General features: G+C 39.3%; 1 pseudogene; it reads left to right on the top strand.

The window, feature by feature from the left end:
* Positions 1–6,768: 6,768 nt before the first annotated feature.
* On the top strand, positions 6,769–16,771 carry LOC137719452 (4-alpha-glucanotransferase, chloroplastic/amyloplastic-like; annotated as a pseudogene).
* The last annotated feature ends 1,745 nt before the right edge of the window (positions 16,772–18,516 follow it).

Raw genomic sequence — 18,516 nt, 5'->3', positions numbered from 1 at the left:
AAATGGCTTTTCCAGCTTCGCTAACAAGATTGTCTGTCTCTTCTTCAATGGCAGGACGCAAGTTCTTTGCAGTGAGGTGGAGCTTCACATCTTGGACCCATTTGAGTTAGTTCCTTCCAATGACCTCTACATTGGTGAAGTCGAGTTTGTTCAAATTCGACATGTTCAAAGTAGATAGACAAGATGTGGTTAGTGTAATGGAGAAACAAATTAATCCATTCACATAGGAGTAGAACATTTAGGTTCTAATAGACATGTATTGGTTTAAATTTACATGAAAAAACTTCGGGTTTTCATGGGTGATATTTTTAAAGAAAACTTCAAGTTTTCAAATAAGGTATGTTTATAAGAAACTTCAGGTTTCAAAATAATTATGAACTTCAGGTTCGTATGTTCCTGCAAGAAACACAAATATATACACAACAAGATGCAACAAAAATATGCAAACAGAACTTCGGGCCAAAATTTAAAGTGTGGGTGATATATATATATAAAACCCAAATTGTCTAAAAGTATTAAACAACGAGGCTTAGGGCCCAAAAATATAGGCCAAAGCCCAAGGGGGGCTGAGCAAATTTGGTCCGTGTGACCTGATAGGAGCATATTTAGGCAACTTACTTAGATTGTTTTCGTGCATTTATGTTGTTAATTCATAGTTGTTTTAGTAGTTTAAGCTATTTTCGTGTGTTTTTAGGTCCTAATGGCAAAAGGAGCAAGAAAGTGCATTTTGAGGCTATTTGGAGCATTTTTGGGCATGGATTGGATAGCTTAACAATGGAGCAAAGAGGATGGATGAAATTGAAGACTAGAAGAGCTAGGAAAGGCTACAAATCTGGTGGAAGAAGTCCTAATACAATGAAGATGAGGAAGAAGCAAGAAACAAGGAACCTTATCCAACCTTATCCAACCTTATCTTATCCTATCCTAGAAACCCTATCCTATCCTATCTCTAACATTATCCTATTCTATCCTATCCAAATCAAATTGGGACCTAAACCTAGCTACTTAGGGAGAATCAATTACACATTTAAACACCTATTTCAGTTTCTAGAAGACTCATCCATACCATTGCCGCAAATCACCATTCCTTGTAGGTTTAGGAATCACAATCCTTTTCCTACTCCTATATCACATGTCCTAGGCCCTTTAGGATTAGGAAATCTGCCTTAAACACAGTTTCTAGAACACCTAATCCTATCCCTACATGTGTGCCGCACCTAGCCTTCTAGAACTCCCTAATTCCTAGCCGAAATTCCTATTCCCAATCCCACTTGATTTCTGCCTTGAGTTAACCTTTTTACAATGGGATTAGGCAATCCTTTTCCTTCACTAAGTGTGCCAAACTAGCCTATATAAACAGCTTTGTCGTGCCATTTAATCACCACCACCCTTCACACAACAATCATTCATTCATAAACACAACCATCCTTTGCCGTGACCTTGCAACCACCCATCCATCATTCCCCTACTTCCATACCTCCATACACCACCATCTACCCTTGCCGCACCACCATACATACCTAAATCCATCCAAAAACCTAGAAAATCATCCACAAACCCACCATAGACCCTTTGCCATGACTTAGCAAGGAGGAGGAGAAGGAAGACCAAGCCTTGGGCGTTTGTGCATTCGAGTTGGAGTGTTGGACGTTTCTAGGTGTAATCTATCCTTTATTGTTAATGTTTAAATCTATGTTGCTTTGTTTTGTCATGAACATGAGAGGCTAAACTCGTTTTAGCCTAGGGATGCTTTGAAACCATGATTACATTTATAATATGAGTTGATTAAGTCCAGTTGTGATTTCATAAATTGTGAACGCAATTTACTTAACCGTTTGACGAATAACTTATTCTTGTATGTTTATTAGGGAGGCCTACTTAATTTGCATGCTTGAATTTGGGGTTAGAATATTAGGGTGTTTCACATAATCGTCACAAACTAATATTCACAAGTAGTTAAGGTTGTTTTCACAATCATGTTAAGTAAATTCTTGGCATAAGTTTCATGCAATTCATAGTAACGAGTGCTTCGTCAATGCTTATGGTTTTCAAAGAACTTAATGATTCTTGCTTGTATTCTATTATGCAATTCATGTAGGGAACTTGTGGGGAATGCTTTGGGTTGTTGTATGCAATCATCCAATTCAATAACGTGAGGAAAATCTTAGGGTTAATTAGTGCAATTCACGGTTAATCTGGGGTGTTGAGGTTCATGGTTTATCGGAAAAGCAACTGGAAATCAATTTATGTTAGAAAGTATCATGTGTGGAGAAGTATCCCTTGGCTATCCCATCATCCATTAGTTTTTCTTATTTTCGTCCAAAATTTGTTTTAAAGTTTTAAGTCACTTGTTTTCTTTTAAATTCGTCCAAAATCAAAACCCCCTTTCTTATTTGTTCCAAATCTGTCCAAAAGAGTCTTTTTGAGTCTTTAGAGTCAAAACCAAGTGTATTTTCGTCCAAATTAAGTCCTAGAGTCTAAATTGAGTCTTTTTGGTTGTTTTTGGTTGTTTTGAGTCTTTAAAGTTTGTTTTGAGTTATATAAGTTAGTAAGAGTCTTGTGAGTCTATTTAAAGTGTTTTAAAACATATTTTTACATCTTTGAGTAAATTTTCATTAGATTAGCAATCCATCCTAATCCCCGGCCTAGAACGATCCCTACTTATATCTATACTACAATTGTCAAAAAAAGGGTTTAATTTGAGTGCTATCTTTTATCACATCAAATTTTTGGCACCGTTGCCGGGGATTAGCAATTTTGCTAATCCCCCGTTGTTTCTTTTTGTTTTCTTTTTGTTTTAGCTACTGACCTAGTTTCTTTTCTTGTTTATAGGTACTAGTTTATGACTCGTAGTTCTCAACCTGTTAGTGCAAACATCTTGGATTTTGACGACGATTTTGAGCGCACTTTGAGGAAGAAGAAGAAGAACCCAGAATCTAGTACGGCTCCCAACCTTGAGGAGGAGGAAGAGCCAACGCCAAGGGAGGAAGAAGAACCCACGACACAAGAGGAAGAAACCATGGCAGTGGACAACCGTACAATCAAGGAGCTTTCCGCTTCGGGAATGGCCAATGTCGCACCCTTGTGCATCCAATACCCAAGGGCGGCTCAAGACAAGACCGACGAATTTGAATTGAAGTCAAGCTTGTTGCACCACATTCCAAAGTTCCATGGACTGTCCATGGAGGATCCCAACAAGCATTTGAAGGAGTTCGAGGTGGTGTGTTCGAGCATGACTGCAGTTAACGTTGATGGTAGCATTTTGAAGATGAAGGCTTTCCCGTTCTCACTTTTGGAGAAGGCCAAGGATTGGTTATACGAGTTAGCACCCGGAACTGTCACCTCTTGGGAGAGCATGAAGAGGGCGTTTCTTGAAAAGTTCTTTCCTAATTCAAGAGTCATTCTCTTGAGAAAGAAGATTAGCGGAATTCAACAAAGTCAATGGGAGTCTTTTCCAACATACTATGAGCGTTTTAAAACCCTTGTTGCATCATGTCCTCAACATCAAATAAAGGAGGAGCTTCTAATTCAATACTTCTATGAAGGTCTTCTTCCTATTGAAAGACAAATACTTGATGCTTCGGCGGGAGGAGCGTTGGTGGATAAAACCCCTATGGCAGCCAAGAACTTCATTGCAAACCGAGCTCTCAATGCACAACAATACGAAGGAATTGGGCAAAGGGACCCCCCACGGCAACAGTTGAATGAGGTAAGTTCTCAATCCGATCTTCAAACTCAATTAGCTAATCTTACTTCTCTTGTGTCTCAGATGGCCGAAGGAATGAAGATCCAAAGTCCAATTGTATGTGGCGTATGTTCTATTCAAGGTCATCCTTCGGAAAAGTGCCCTCAATTGATTGAGAATGGTGGGTGGGAGAGTGTAAACGCCATTGGGTTTCCAAGCCAAAATCAACCAAGGAATGATCCATATTCCAATACATACAATCCGGGTTGGAGAGACCATCCAAACTTCAAGTGGAGGGAGCCTCAACAACCTTACCAACAAGGAGGCTTTAGGCAGCAACCCCCGGGGTTTTACACCAACACCCACGGCCAAGACCAAACCCAACCCCAATCCGCCCAAAACCATCAAGGTACGTCTTTAGATAATGCTATGATTCTTAAGTTACTTACTAGTTTGTCTCAGGGGCAAGAAAATCAAAACAAAGTATTGCAAAACCAAGAAAAGGTATTGCAAAACCACGAAAAGGCAATGCAAAACCAAGACAAAAGGATGGACCACTTAGAGAAGCAAATAGGGCAGATTGCGGAGTTTGTGGGACAATTCCTAGACCAAGGCAAGCTCTCAAGCTCAACCATTGTCAATCCAAAGGGAGGGTTCAAAACGGCCAACGCAATCACCTTGAGGAGTGGAAAAGAAGTTGGCACTACATCCACACCATCCAAAACAAGTCCTAATGAAGACGAGACGTTGCAACATGAAGAGGAGGCTGCAAACAAGCCCACGGCAAGGACACAATCCCCTTTGCCGCAAGCACCTAAGGACACTACTTCATCCAATGCATCCCATTCAGCCACCAAAGGTAAGTTGGGTTCAAATTTGATTAATTCTAACCCCGTTCCACCCAATGTTCCTTTTCCTCACAGATTTTTGCAAACAAAGAAGGAGGAGGATGAAAAAGACATCCTGGAGACGTTTAGGAAGGTGCATGTCAATATCCCACTCCTTGATGCAATAAAGCAAATTCCGAAGTATGCTAAGTTTTTAAGAAAGATTTGTACAACAAGGAAACAGATTCGGGAGAAGGAGGTGGTACATGTAAGTGAGAATGTCTCTGCAATGTTGCAAAGAAAGCTGCCACCTAAATGTAAAGATCCAGGTAGTTTCACTATCCCTTGTGTAATTGGTAATACAAGGTTCGAGCATGCTATGCTAGATTTAGGTGCATCAATTAATGTCATGCCATACTCTGTTTATGCATCTATGAATCTAGGAGAGCTTAAAAATGATGGTGTTATTATTCAATTAGCCGATCGATCTAATGCATACCCAAGAGGAGTTTTGGAAGATGTTTTGGTGCAGGTAGACCACTTGATTTTTCCTGCAGATTTCTATGTGCTTGACATGGAGGATTCAACCCACTCTCCACCATCACCACTCTTACTTGGACGACCTATCATGAAAACAGCCAACACCAAGATTGACGTGGCCAAGGGAGCCTTAACTATGGAGTTTGGTGGTGATACGATTAACTTTAAAGTTTCTGAATCCATTGAGAATCCTAATGATGTTCGTTCTTGTTTTGCCATTGGTACAATTAAAAATATATGGCAGGAACGTTCAACACCTATCAAGAAGGATGCGTCTAGAACCACCATCGAGGAAGGAATTGGAGGGAAGCACAAGAAGCACGCCATTGCCCTACAAACACCCAATCTGGCCGTACTTAAGGATACAATTGGCGAGATGGTGGCTGCCCTAGGGGCATTGCCACAACATCCTAGTAAGTCTCCAATCCCAATTCCAATTCCCATTTCAACTAATCGGTTGTTACCTTCTTTGGTGCAGGTTCCAAATCGATTTCAAGGTGGTGGGAGCATTTACATGGACTTCCGGAACCAAAATACCACCATTAGGGAGGATCACTATCCCCTCCCATTCATAGAGCCATATTACGAAAGTGTTGAAGGGCAAGTTGTGGAGGACATTCCACTCCATGCCGTGGGCTCCAAGTGAGGATAAGAAGAACGTTCGTCCGGCTGCACGACGTTAAAGCAAGCGCTTCTTGGGAGGCAACCCATGCATTCAACGAGAGAGGAAGTGGGCAATTCACCAATTCAAGCTACAAAATCAGATTTGCGTTCCTCAATCTCTATCTCTTTATTATTTTTACTTTTGTCATGTTAGTTAGTTTATATTGTTTGTTTGGATGTGAGTCTTTGTGTGAAACATTGAAGACAATGTTTGATTTAAGTGTGAGGGGGGGGGGGTAAACAAATTGCTTTTGCATGATTTTACATGATTTTCGTGAGATTTTATCACCTATCACTTATAATGTTGTTTCACACTGTTTTTAAGTGTTTTTAGAGTGTTTTGGAGTGTTTTTATGTCTTTTGATCAGAAAATCCGAAAAATTTACAAAAAAATTACAAAATAGTTTTGAAAAACCCAAAAAGAGTTGTTTTTAAGTTGTTTTTGTGTGTTTGTTTGTGTCTTAGGTCACCTTCCAACACAATGATGAGGATTTGGTTTTTAATTGCATGACTATTAGAGAATGTTGTAAACATGGCTGGAAGTGATTTGTGCTTTGGTTTATGCTTGGTTATGGTTATAGTTTATGAATTCACATGTAATCACAGAAGGAAACACTTACAACAATTGAATCATGAAAAAGAACTTAGTTTTAATTAATTTTTTTGGCAGGATAAAAGAAGTACTTTCAAATACTATTGAGACTCAAAAATATTTTTTTATTAATTTTATTTTAACAAACGATATTATTTATACTATGAGAAGAAGAAGAACAAGAAGAAGAAGAAGAAGAGGAGGAGGAGGAGGAGGAGGAGGAGGAGGAGGAGGAGGAGGAGGAGGAGGAGGAGGAAAAAAAAAAAAAAAAAAAAAAAAAAAGCTTAGCCTCGCAGTCGAGATTCATACAACATTTGGAAAGAGACAACAACTATACATACTCCAGCTCTTTCTCTCTAACGCCTTCATTGATTCATCATCCACATCCTCTCTCTCTCTCTCTCTCTCTCTCTCTCTCTCTCTCTCTCTCTCTCTCTCTCTAATGTGAAGTCTGAAAACCAATGGCCTTGAAATTGAATAGCTCTCTCTCACTCCTCCCCTCCACTCTCTCTCCCAACCTCTCTTCCAACTCCTCCTCCTCCTCCTCCCCCTTCCTCTTCTCCCCCACCCACTTCCAAAGCAAAACCAAAATTATTCCATTCCTCCAAAACCACTGCCCAATGAAATCCGCCGCCCTTTCGACTCTTGCCGCAGAAGTCGGCGTCGGAGAGAACCTGCCCTTCGACTACGGCGACATCTTCCCCAAGGCCGATCCAAGCGAGCGCAGAAGAGCGGGCGTGCTGCTGCACCCGACCTCGTTCCGTGGGCCCCACGGCATTGGCGATCTCGGAGAAGAGGCGTTTCGGTTCATAGATTGGCTTAATGAGGCCGGGTGCTCCCTTTGGCAGGTGATTCCGCTTGTCCCTCCTGGTCGGAAGGCCAATGAGGAGGGATCCTTACTCTGGTCAGGTATAAATATTCATCCTAAGAACCCAATCGCTAAGCTTATCAGCTCCGATTCATTTCATTACTCTGGGACGCGAAATAAATTGAATTGTGATAAAAACGAAGCCGATATTTGATGATTCGAAATTGCAAATTTTAGGTAATTAAGGGGCCGTTTGATACCATTTCGTTTTCACTTTTCAGCTTTTAGTTTTCAGTTTTTGAAAATAGTGAAAACAAAAACAATTGAAAACAAAATGGTTATCAAACGTCCCCTTAAGTTAATTGTGGTTGATGGATGGATGGATGGATGGTGACTTTTTCAGGATGCAAACTGTGGTAACACTTTGTTGATATCTGTGGAGGAGCTTGTTAAGGATGGTTTGTTGACAAAGGAAGAGCTTCCAAAACCAGTGTGAGCCTGCCATTCGCTTTCAGTATTACTTTCTCTCTCTCTCTCTCTCTCTCTCTAGGATGGTATTGTGACACTCATTCAATTCAATGCAGTGATTCTGAGCGTGTGAACTACTCAACTGTTGCTGACATTAAGGATCCTCTAATAACTAAGGTAAACAATATTGCTACTACTAGAGTTTATGCGATTCCGATCCATGACTTTCACTTCAGACTGCCTAGTGAACAATTTTTTATGTCGGACGGTGAAACTGAAGTTGTTATTGTGGTTAGACGAAAGCAGCCTGGATAACTACCCATAAATTTCAAAAGGAGCAAAAAATTTAGCAGCTGTTTAGTATTATTGTGTAATTTAGTTACATTCATCAATTTTGAAAACTATAAATTGTTTTCAAATTGAATACAACCCCTTTTTTAACATTGACTCTTCTACTAAAATTACGACGTACCAATCTTGATTGTGTCTTTGCCATTTGGTGAAACTAGCAAGTGTTGTCTACCCATATTATCACCAACATAATTCTTAGAGTTTCTCAAGGTACCTTTCTTGATTTTTTTGTTTTCTTCTTTTTTCATGGCCGGGTTTCTATGAAGGCCATTGAGCCAGTTGGATGTATTTTCCATGAGACTTTGATTGTCAAGAGGTGTCCATTTTATTAACTTAAAGATTGCATCAGTTTAAATCTTCTCTCTAATTGACCATTAGATCTGTTCTTAAATTGATGATGTGGCAACTGCGGGGCCTATTTTTGTGCTGATGTGTGGAACAAGCTCTTCTTCATTCCAGCATGCCCACCACTACTGGGCGTATTCTACCATGCAACCAGTTGTATAGCCCCTCTCTATCCACGTTTCAGGATAAGTGATGTGGGTTATGTAGTCGCCATATCCCCAATTTAACAGCATACTTAACTGTTTTTCGGATGAAAGGTTTAAATTGATGTAATTTAAAACCTCAGTGTAAATTGCTAAAATTGAAATCTCGTGACCAGATTTGGAAACCATCCCCAATTCTTGGGGGCTAAAATGTAGTTGATCCTTTTTATATACCAAGAGAAAATTTCTTAGTTGAGTTCAATCTCAGGCTGCATAGAGGCTTATTAGGAGTGAAGGTGAACTTAAAAGTCAGCTTGAAGCTTTCCATACTGACCCTGATATATCAAGTGAGATTTCCATCTTGCGCACGAATAATTGTATCTTACATTTTAACTGATATATGAAGTGGGATTTTCTTTCTTCTTGTGCACTAATTGTATCATATATTTTATACTGTTGCTGACAAGTTTGTATATGTTATGATTTGAAACTAGCTGTAGTAAAATTACATTAAACTTAGTTCTGGACAATCTTCAGATTGGCATAATTCTAATTGTTCTGGGTTCTTTCAGTTTGAATGCATGCACATACATTAATACATGCAGACATATATAATCACACACAAAAGGACACAGGTGAGTGTGTTGACACACACAGAGAAATACCATGGATGGTGTTGGGTTGCCACTAGTTTCTTTATTTTACTTCAAGAAAGTATTTAGTTTTTGGTTTCTAACTTGGTGAAAAGCTATCCCGTTTTTCAATTTCTTGAACTTGGTATCTTAAGTGGTCCCTGGTGCAGTTACTTTGCACTAAGAGATTAAGAATGCAGAACCAGGGTGCTGCTTGTGTGGAGATTTGTATCCCTTTCAGTTGTGATTCTTGTTTCATAATTTTGTAGGCTGGCTTGAGGATGCAGCTTATTTTGCAGCAATTGACAGCAGTTTCACTGCTTTCAGTTGGTACGAGTGGCCTGAACTTTTGAAAAATCGCCATCTCGCAGCACTGGAAGAAATTTACCAGAGCAAACAGCATTTTGTGAGATCTGGGTGACTGACTATTACTTATTGATTAATAGTTTGCTGTTGTCTATATACCAATGTATTAAAAGCGTGAGGTGTGGGCGAGGCGTCCGAGGGATAGCCCGGCCTAGGCTTGAGACGAAGCTTCGCTGGACCTAAATTTTTTAATATATACACTGAGCGTACATGTATATTATATTAAAAAAGAAGAGAATTATTAATCAATAATCACCCTGAGCGCACATATATTTTATATATATATATATATATATAAAATAGAGGATGAAAAGCACAATGAGCACACATATAACAATGCACGCAGATAGCACACACATCCATTATATAAAAAAATAAAAATCAGAAAAAAGGGGAGAGAGACGATAGTGCAAGGAAGATGTATGAGGTAGTTAAAACTCTACCCAAAATTTGGGTTTGGGAGTTAAAAAAAAAAAAAAAAAAAAGGCCATGAGGCAAGCCTAGGCGGCTCCGGCGACGCTTTTGGCCCACTCCCTCAAAATAGAGGCGACAACCCTCACGCCCAGCCTCAAAGGGTGCCTAGGCACGTCCTGAAGCGAGCCTTTTAAAACATTGATATATACTTAAGTGTTAGGAACTCCTTCATTGCCCATTTCCCCTCACCGTTTGTTTGTGCAGATAAGTATCTTCATTGCCGAACAATTTTTGTTCCAAAGGCAATGGCAGAAAGTTCACAAGTATGCACAGATGAAGGGAATTAGTATCATGGGAGACATGCCTATTTACGTAGGTTATCACAGTGCAGATGTTTGGGGCAGTAGAAAGCATTTTTTGCTGGTGAGTAATTTTTAATTGGTACAGGAACATGTTCATGCCACAACATGCTGTACCAGGTGTCAATTACTGTTACCGATCATATATTAGTCTTGCAGAACAGAAATGGTTTTCCTCTTCAAGTTAGTGGCGTTCTCCCTGATGCTTTCAATGAAACTGGTCAGCCATGGAACAGGTTTATACAACTCATACATAATCCTTCAATTTTAGTTGTGGTCAGTTGTGCTATTCTATAGAATATCATTGGGCTTACTGTAAGTCTAAGAGCAACTTCGGTGCCTTCCTCCCAGGCTATACACTATTCAATCCACCTTATGAACAGTAACTGCCCTTAATGAACAGTAATAGCCTTGGCAATAGCATTTGCATATCCATCGTTACATTTTAATAACTCTGACAATAGGCAATAAAATATTAGTATTTTTTTATTTATAAAATAATACAAAATAATTTTAATTGTAATTTCGGATAAGATTTTTAATCGTTCTCGTTGCGCTACGTGTCATTATCCGAAGTATTATTAAATAATACAAAATAATTTTATTTGTAATTTCGAATAAGATTTTTAATTGTTGTCGTTGCGCCACTTGTCATAAAATCTGAAAAGACAATTATTGGGGATGGATTTCCGATAAATTTTTTAATCGTACCCATTATGCCACGTGTCATTATCCAAAAATACAATTATTGGTGATGGATTTCTGATAAGATTATTAACCAATCACGTTGCGCCACGTGTCATAATCTGTTTACAATCTTTGAGGATAGATTTCCATAAGATTTTTAACGAATGATGGCATGCCACGTGACATTATGTACAACCTAATTCTTTCTAAATCCTCCATATAATCCACCATCCATCCTCACAAATCTTACACCAATTTTCTCAAGATCTTTATCATTATTTATAGTTTCTGCTTCATTCTTTACAAAAATCTGTATCATTATTCATAGTTTCTGCTTCTTTCTTACAATGTCTTCTTCTTCCTCAATGATGATGTGGGAACTCGATCAGGAAGAGGAAGAATTGTTTAACCAATCAGAAGGAATGTTCAATCATCAGGGGCAAAAAATGAGAGGGAAGAGGATGACGAGCGTAGAAAGAGAGATGACGAAGTAAGAATGAGCAGAGCCTCAAATTCTCGTCGAGTCATCCAAGCTGTGGCTCAGATCTGCAGGCCTAGCCGTTCCGGAAACCTTGATAGAAGCAGGCAACGACGAGGTATGGAACTCTTAAACGATTATTTTGTCCTTAATAGTGCATTCCCTGATACGTACTTTAGACGTCGTTTTAGAATGGAACGACATTTGTTTAACAAAATCATGATTGTTGTTTGCAACCATGATTCTTACTTTGTGCAAAAGAATGATGCTTTTGGTGCTATGGGTCTCCTTCCTCAGCAAAAAATTACTGCTGCCTTGCAGATGCTTGCATATAGAGTATCTGCAGACCAAGTGGATGAGATAATAAGGATGGGGAAATCAACCATTCTTGAGTCCTTGATGAGGTTTTGTGGAGCAATCGAATCTATCTACACCGCTGAGTACCTCCGCAAACCTAAAAACATGGACTTGGAATGGTTGCTGAAGAAGGCCGAGATGCGTGGTTTTCCTGGGATGATTGGAAGCATTGATTATATGCACTGGACGTGGAAAAACTGTCCAAGTGCATGGCAAGGCGCTTATGGGGACAGAAAATGAGCAAAAAGTATCATTCTGGAGGCGGTGGTATCTTTTGATACATGGATTTGGCACACCTTTTTCGGGATTCCGGGAGCTCAAAATGACATCAACGTCCTTGCCCAATCCCCAGTGTTCAACGATGTCCTGCAAGGAAAGGCACCAAAAGTCACGTATGAGGTCAATGGACGTATGTACGACGGGCCATACTACCTAGTTGACGGCATTTACTCGCGATGGTCAACATTTGTCAAAACAGTGCCACGTCCGCGAAGTGCAAAGGAAAAACACTTTGCAAGCTGTCAAGAGTGGTCCAGGAAGGATGTGGAGCGTTGTTTCGGTATCCTCCAAGCTCGCTGGGCGATCGTCAGGGGTGTTGCCAGATTGTTTGATGTAGAGTCGTTTCGATCCATCATGATGACGTGCATCATTCTTCACAACAGTATATCGTTTAATGAGCCTTTCATTGTAACGTTTATCCCTTTGTAATGGCTCATGTTGCACGGGCTCATCGGTGGCGTCATGAGCACAATATATACATGTTTTTGAATTGTTTATCGTGTCTGGCTCATATTCATCAACGGCTTCATAATCGTATTCACCTTCCACAATTATGTTGTAAAGAATGATGCGCGTCATCATGATGGATCAAAATGACTCTACATCAAACAATCTGGCAGCACCCCTGACGATCGCCCAACGAGCTTGAAGGATACCGAAATAACGCTCCACATCCTTCCTGGACCCCTCTTGACAGCTTGCAAAGTGTTTTTCATTTGCACTTCGCGGACGTGGCACTGTTTTGACAAATGTTGACCATCGCGGGTAAATGCCTTTAGCTAGGTAATATGGCCCGTCGTACATACGTCAGGTGACCTCATACGTGACTTTTAGTGTCTTTTCTTACAGGACATCGTTGAACACTAGGGATTGGGCAAGGACATTGATTTCATTTTGAGCTTCCGGAACCCCGAAAAAGGCGTGTCAAATCCATGTATCAAAAGATACCACCGCCTCCAGAATGATACTTTTTGCTCCTTTTCTGTCCTCATAAGCGCCTTATCATGCACTTGGACAGTTTTTCCACATCCAGTGCATACAATCAATGCTTCCAATCATCCTAGGAAAACCACGCATCTCGGCCTTCTTCAGCAGCCGTTCCAAGTCCATGTTTGTAGGTTTGCGGAGGTACTCAGCGGTGTAGATAGATTCGATTGCTCTGTAAAACCTCATCAGGGACTCAAGAATGGTTGATTTCCCCATTCTTGTTATCTCATCCACTTGGTCTACAGATGCTCAATATGCAAGCATCCGCAAGGCAGCAATAATTTTTTGCTGAGGAAGGAGACCCATAGCATCAAAAGCATCCTTCTTTTGTATAAATTAAGAATCATGGTTGCAAACAACAATCATGATTTTGTTAAACAAATGTTGTTTCATTTTAAAACGTCTAAAGTACGTATCAGGGAATGCACTATTAGGGACAAAATAATCGTCCAAGAGTTCCATACCTTGTCGTTGCCTGCTTCTATCAAGGTTTCCGGAATGGCTGGGCCTGCAGATCTGAGCCACAGCTTAGATGACTCGACGGGAATGTGAGGCTTTGCCCATTCTTACTTCGTCATCACTCCTTCTACGCTCCTCATCCTCTTCCCTTTCATTTTTTGCCCCATGGTGATTGAACATTCCTTCTGATTGGTTAAACAATTCTTCCTCTTCTTGATCGAGTTCCCACATCATCCTTGAGGAAGAAGAAGACATTGTAAGAAAGAAGCAGAAATTATGAATAATGATACAAATTTTTGTAAAGAAGGAAACAGAAACTATGAATAATAATAGAGATCTTGAGAAAATTGGTGTGAGATTTGTTATGGTGGATTATATGGAGGATTCAGAAAGGATTAGGTTGTACATAATGCCATGTGACATGCCGTCATTCGCTAAAAACCTCATGGAAATCTATCCTCAAAGATTGTAAACAGATTATCACACGTGGCGCGACGTGATTGGTTAATAATCTTATCAAAAATCCATCACCAATAATTGTATTTTCAGACAATGACACGTGGCATAACAAATACGATTAAAAAATTTATTGGAAATCCATCCCCAATAATTGTCTTTTCGGATTTTATAACAAGTGGCGCAACGATAACGATTAAAAATCTTATCCGAAATTACAAATAAAATTATTTTGTATTATTTAATAATACTTCAGATAATGACACGTGGTGCAATGAGAACAATTTAAAAATCTTATCTGAAATTACAATTAAAATTATTTTGTATTATTTTATAAATAAAAAAATACTAATATTTTATTACGTATTGTCAGGGTTATTGAAGTGTAACAGTGGAAATGCAAATGGTATTGTCGAGGCTATTACTGTTCATTAAGGACAGTTATTGTTCATAAGGTGGATTTAATAGTGCATAGCCTGGGGGACTCCAACGCTGAAGAAGCTCTAATGTTTGAATTAAAGCCCTCTCTATGATTGGAAATCAATGGAGAAAGAAGGATTTTCATGGTGGATGCGCCGCATACGGAGTACAAAATATATATATGACGAATTCAGGATAGACCATTTTGGAGGACTCGCCGGTTTTTGGGCTGTTCCTTCTGGTGAGAAATTACCAATTGTATTTCTTGTGCTTGTCTCCTGTAACATATCTATGTTTTTATTACACTAATATATGGTGTGCACAGAAGCAAAAGTTGCAACGGTCGGACGATGGAAGGTCAGGTTCCCATATTTTTCTTTTTCTAGTTACGGTTCTGTAATTTACTATCCCTTCATTGAAACTGAAACTTTTATGTTTTGAATGACGGTAGGAAGGACCTGGAAAATCCTTTTTTGACACCCTAAACAGAGCTGTCGGGAAGATGAACATAATAGCTGAAGACTTGGTATGTTAAGTTGTTTGTATACGAAATTACTTTTTGATGCCATATCCAAAAAATTTGGAAAGATTAATGTGATATCTCAATTTTTTGTTAACATATTTTCAGATCTATCTCAGATAGAAGATGAAAAGTAGATTGTTCCATGAAGTTAAATTTCGAATTAGGCTGATCTTATGGAAACTAAAATTGGTTTTCTACTTGCACAGTTCTGATTCTTTGAAATTAAAATGTCAAAGCGAGAGACAATGACACGATTGAGAAAGGTCATTGCAATTGATGATTGCTATTTTCAAATAAAAATTTTGCCCACTTTCAAACAAGTAAAGCTTTTGGAAAGTGTTGAACCGAAAAATTTATCATGGTATGAAAGTAGGAGGTCCTGTTTCCTGAGTTCAGTACCTTACAGTCACGTTATCTACGTTAAACTCCTTATGTTGGAATCTAGTGGTGGAAAGGTCCACATTTGAGGGGGAGTGTTGTTGAAATATAAAATAATTGTTGACATCCAAACAACTTGAACTTTTGTGAATTGGGATAAAGCGTGTGAAGATTGTGTAAGTACCCATTTATTGTAATTTTCTTGAGTATCTTCTTGATGTGTTCTCATATCCTCCACTGTGGCATGGCAGGGAGTTATCACTGAGGATGTAATTCAGCTAAGGAAATCCATCGGGGCACCTGGAATGGCCGTCCTCCAGTTTGGTAATGAGTTTCTTTTTTTTCGAGTTGATTACATAACTGTATTCTATAATTAGCTTTAAGAAATAACCTTAAGCTTAGATGTATTCTCATAACCTCCTGCTCTGTAGGTTTTGGAAGTGACGGTGCTAACCCTCATTTACCTCATAATCATGAGCCCAATCAAGTTGTTTACACTGGAACTCATGATAATGACACGGTAAAACATTGTCGTGGTTTTTCCAATCCCATGATTCTGACATCTGTTTATTCTTATCCCTTCTAATAGTTTGTGTTCTTGTCTTATAGATTCGAGGTTGGTGAGATGTTTTGAAGCAAGAAGAGAAGTCCAATGTGGGTTTTTCTTTTTCTTTTTTGTTGTTGAAACTTCTCCCTGGCATACGTAGCTCTGCATTACATGTGTGAAACAAGATTTAGCTACTTTTTCATGTTTCTATAAAGTTTTATTGTTATTCCAGGTGCTGAAGTATCTTTCAATCACCGAAGAAGATGATATCCCATGGGAACTCACAAGGGCTGCATTATCTTCTGTGGCCTGAACAGCAATCATACCTATGCAAGATATTCTTCGGTTAGGAAATTCTGCGAGGATGAACATTCCTGCTACACAGGTAATAAAAATAAAATCCAAACATAGATGCAGATAGATTGGTAATGGGCTCCTGGGCGGTAGAATGGTTAGGGGATAGAGATCAATGCAGGCCGAGTATAGGCCAAATCAGATTATTGTCATGCTTGGTGTGCTCATATCCTAGCCTTTTCTGTTTTATGGTCAGCATAACAAAGTCAATTCATTAATCTGACATTAGTTTGCAACTGCTTGAAGGCGAGAGAAAATCAGCATCCATAATCTACAGCCGCCCATACATCGACAACATATCCCTCAGTTGCCAAGCTTCCGACTCCAAGCTATCAAAGCTCGTGGAACTAGGTATCCTCCAACCCCAGTTTCCAAACTGCGCATAGAAAGAAAAATATCATCAACATGTAGTGTGAATATCAGGTACTTTCATCTTGCCTAAATTAGCGCTTTCATCTTGCCGCCGACCGCTTGAGTCAGAGACACAAATTGGACTTATATGCAGATATTAATCATGAAAGCCAACAAATTAGTTGAATAAAAACGTTGGAATCATATAAAGTTCAGTTGAATAAAATCACCCCAAAATAAAGTGCCATCTCGATTTTTGTTTATTTCTTTGTTCTCTTCGTTTAGATGAACGCAGGAGGGAAATCTTTCTAGTGGTAGATTGCCATGGTGATTAGGGCTTCGTCTTGAACCCACTATGTCCCTGGTTATTGCTCAAAATCTAAATCTAAATCTAAATCTAAATCAATTGAGTCACAAGCCCTGATGTTGAGTAACATAGTTGCTGATGCAGCAGCTTGTACAAAACAATTCACCACATTCTCTATTTTCACTGCTAAATTGGTACAAAAGTGAGAAGATGATACAACCTGGAAATTCGAGGATCCATTGTGCATGCGAGCATGCGCTGATGCGTGCACGAATCCTGGACATTCCTGGCCACACCAGTGCGGGTGACAGTCCTAGTTCTCATGATGTACATGGTAGTTTCGGATCACACGGGCTTAGGCTTGTAAATGGAAATGCATGAATACAAAGGATAAAACAGTGATCATTGCAGCCCTTAGGATGTGATACAGATGGAATGAATATACCTAGTCATCCAGTAGGGAAAAGGTAACTCGCAGGTTTCATAGCCTGCAAAATAAGAAGACCGAGTGTACCAAAAAGATCAAGCAGTAAACGCAAGTCAGATTTCGTGACAGCAAAGTAGTTTGAATCAAGCAGCTTTCTCAATTGCACCTTGCATGGGCTTATAAGAGGTTTGGCTTGAAAATTAGCTATACGTGAGAAGGCGTGTTGAGAATGAATATCATATTGATGAAAAATTCATCACACGTTGATGAAGGCAAGGACCTTGCATGAAAGTAAACTTATTATAGGAAACTAAATAGGAAAGTCTCGGAACTTGGGGTAGCATAAACATATTGTCATGAAAGAAAACAATTAATCTTAGGAAAATGGTTGTTAACCTGTAGAGTGAAAAGATGAGCAGATAGGCCAATCACTTTGTCATCTTTCAGACCTTGTGCTGCAAATCCAGCCATTGCTACAACCGCCAACCTAAAACGCCATAAAAGTTATGGATTCAACATGATGCCTATCGCAGAATTGGAGGGATACACTAGGACTACATTCGCAAGCAAAGGAACTAAGAAAATGCCTTCTACTTAAACGAAAGATGATGCAAGAGAGACAAGTAATATTCTGACGCACCATGTTCCTATCTCTTCCACAAGATCAAAGAGGGAGGTTTGCAAAGACAACTTTCCTCTATTGACTTGCAAGTAGCAAAACGCATACTTTCATCTGAACTATACAAAATTCCGTAAAAGAATCATTGCAAAAGTATATATATAGGAATACGAAAATGGCTCCTACTTAATCACTGTTGAGATAGTTGATGTATAATTTATATGTGGACTTACAGAGAAAAGGAGATGTAATCAAATTTACCCCAGCAAGTTGACCAGCAAGAAGACCTAAGAATCCTGTTATCCCCACTACGGTGAATAGAAAGGCCGCCTGTAAGTATCACTGAACAATATTAACACTTCACAGAAAACTGGTCTGATACAAAGCCCGTGTTTCATAAAATTTCGGATTCACAAAATGGCAGTGACAGACAAGAAGACAATGTTTGCACAAAAGGCCATAAGAATAAGAAGCTGTGACGAAAATGTTAAAAGATTTTGGCACATGATGAAAGAATGCAAGTATTGCAACCCGAACCAGTAATACTTGCATCATTTCTGACACTGGGAACTGCAAGAGTTTCTGCATTTTTAATCCCAAGAGTTGTCAGCTCCATAAGCGATGTCTGCACGGTCCAATGCATGCATAAATGTTGAATCCACTTGAAATTAGGATTTGAAATCAAAACAATTAC

Source organism: Pyrus communis, chromosome 16 (genome assembly GCF_963583255.1).
Source record: "Pyrus communis chromosome 16, drPyrComm1.1, whole genome shotgun sequence".
NCBI lineage: Eukaryota > Viridiplantae > Streptophyta > Magnoliopsida > Rosales > Rosaceae > Pyrus > Pyrus communis.
Note: the sequence above shows the minus strand (reverse complement) of the source record. Positions and strands in the feature narration are given on the sequence as shown.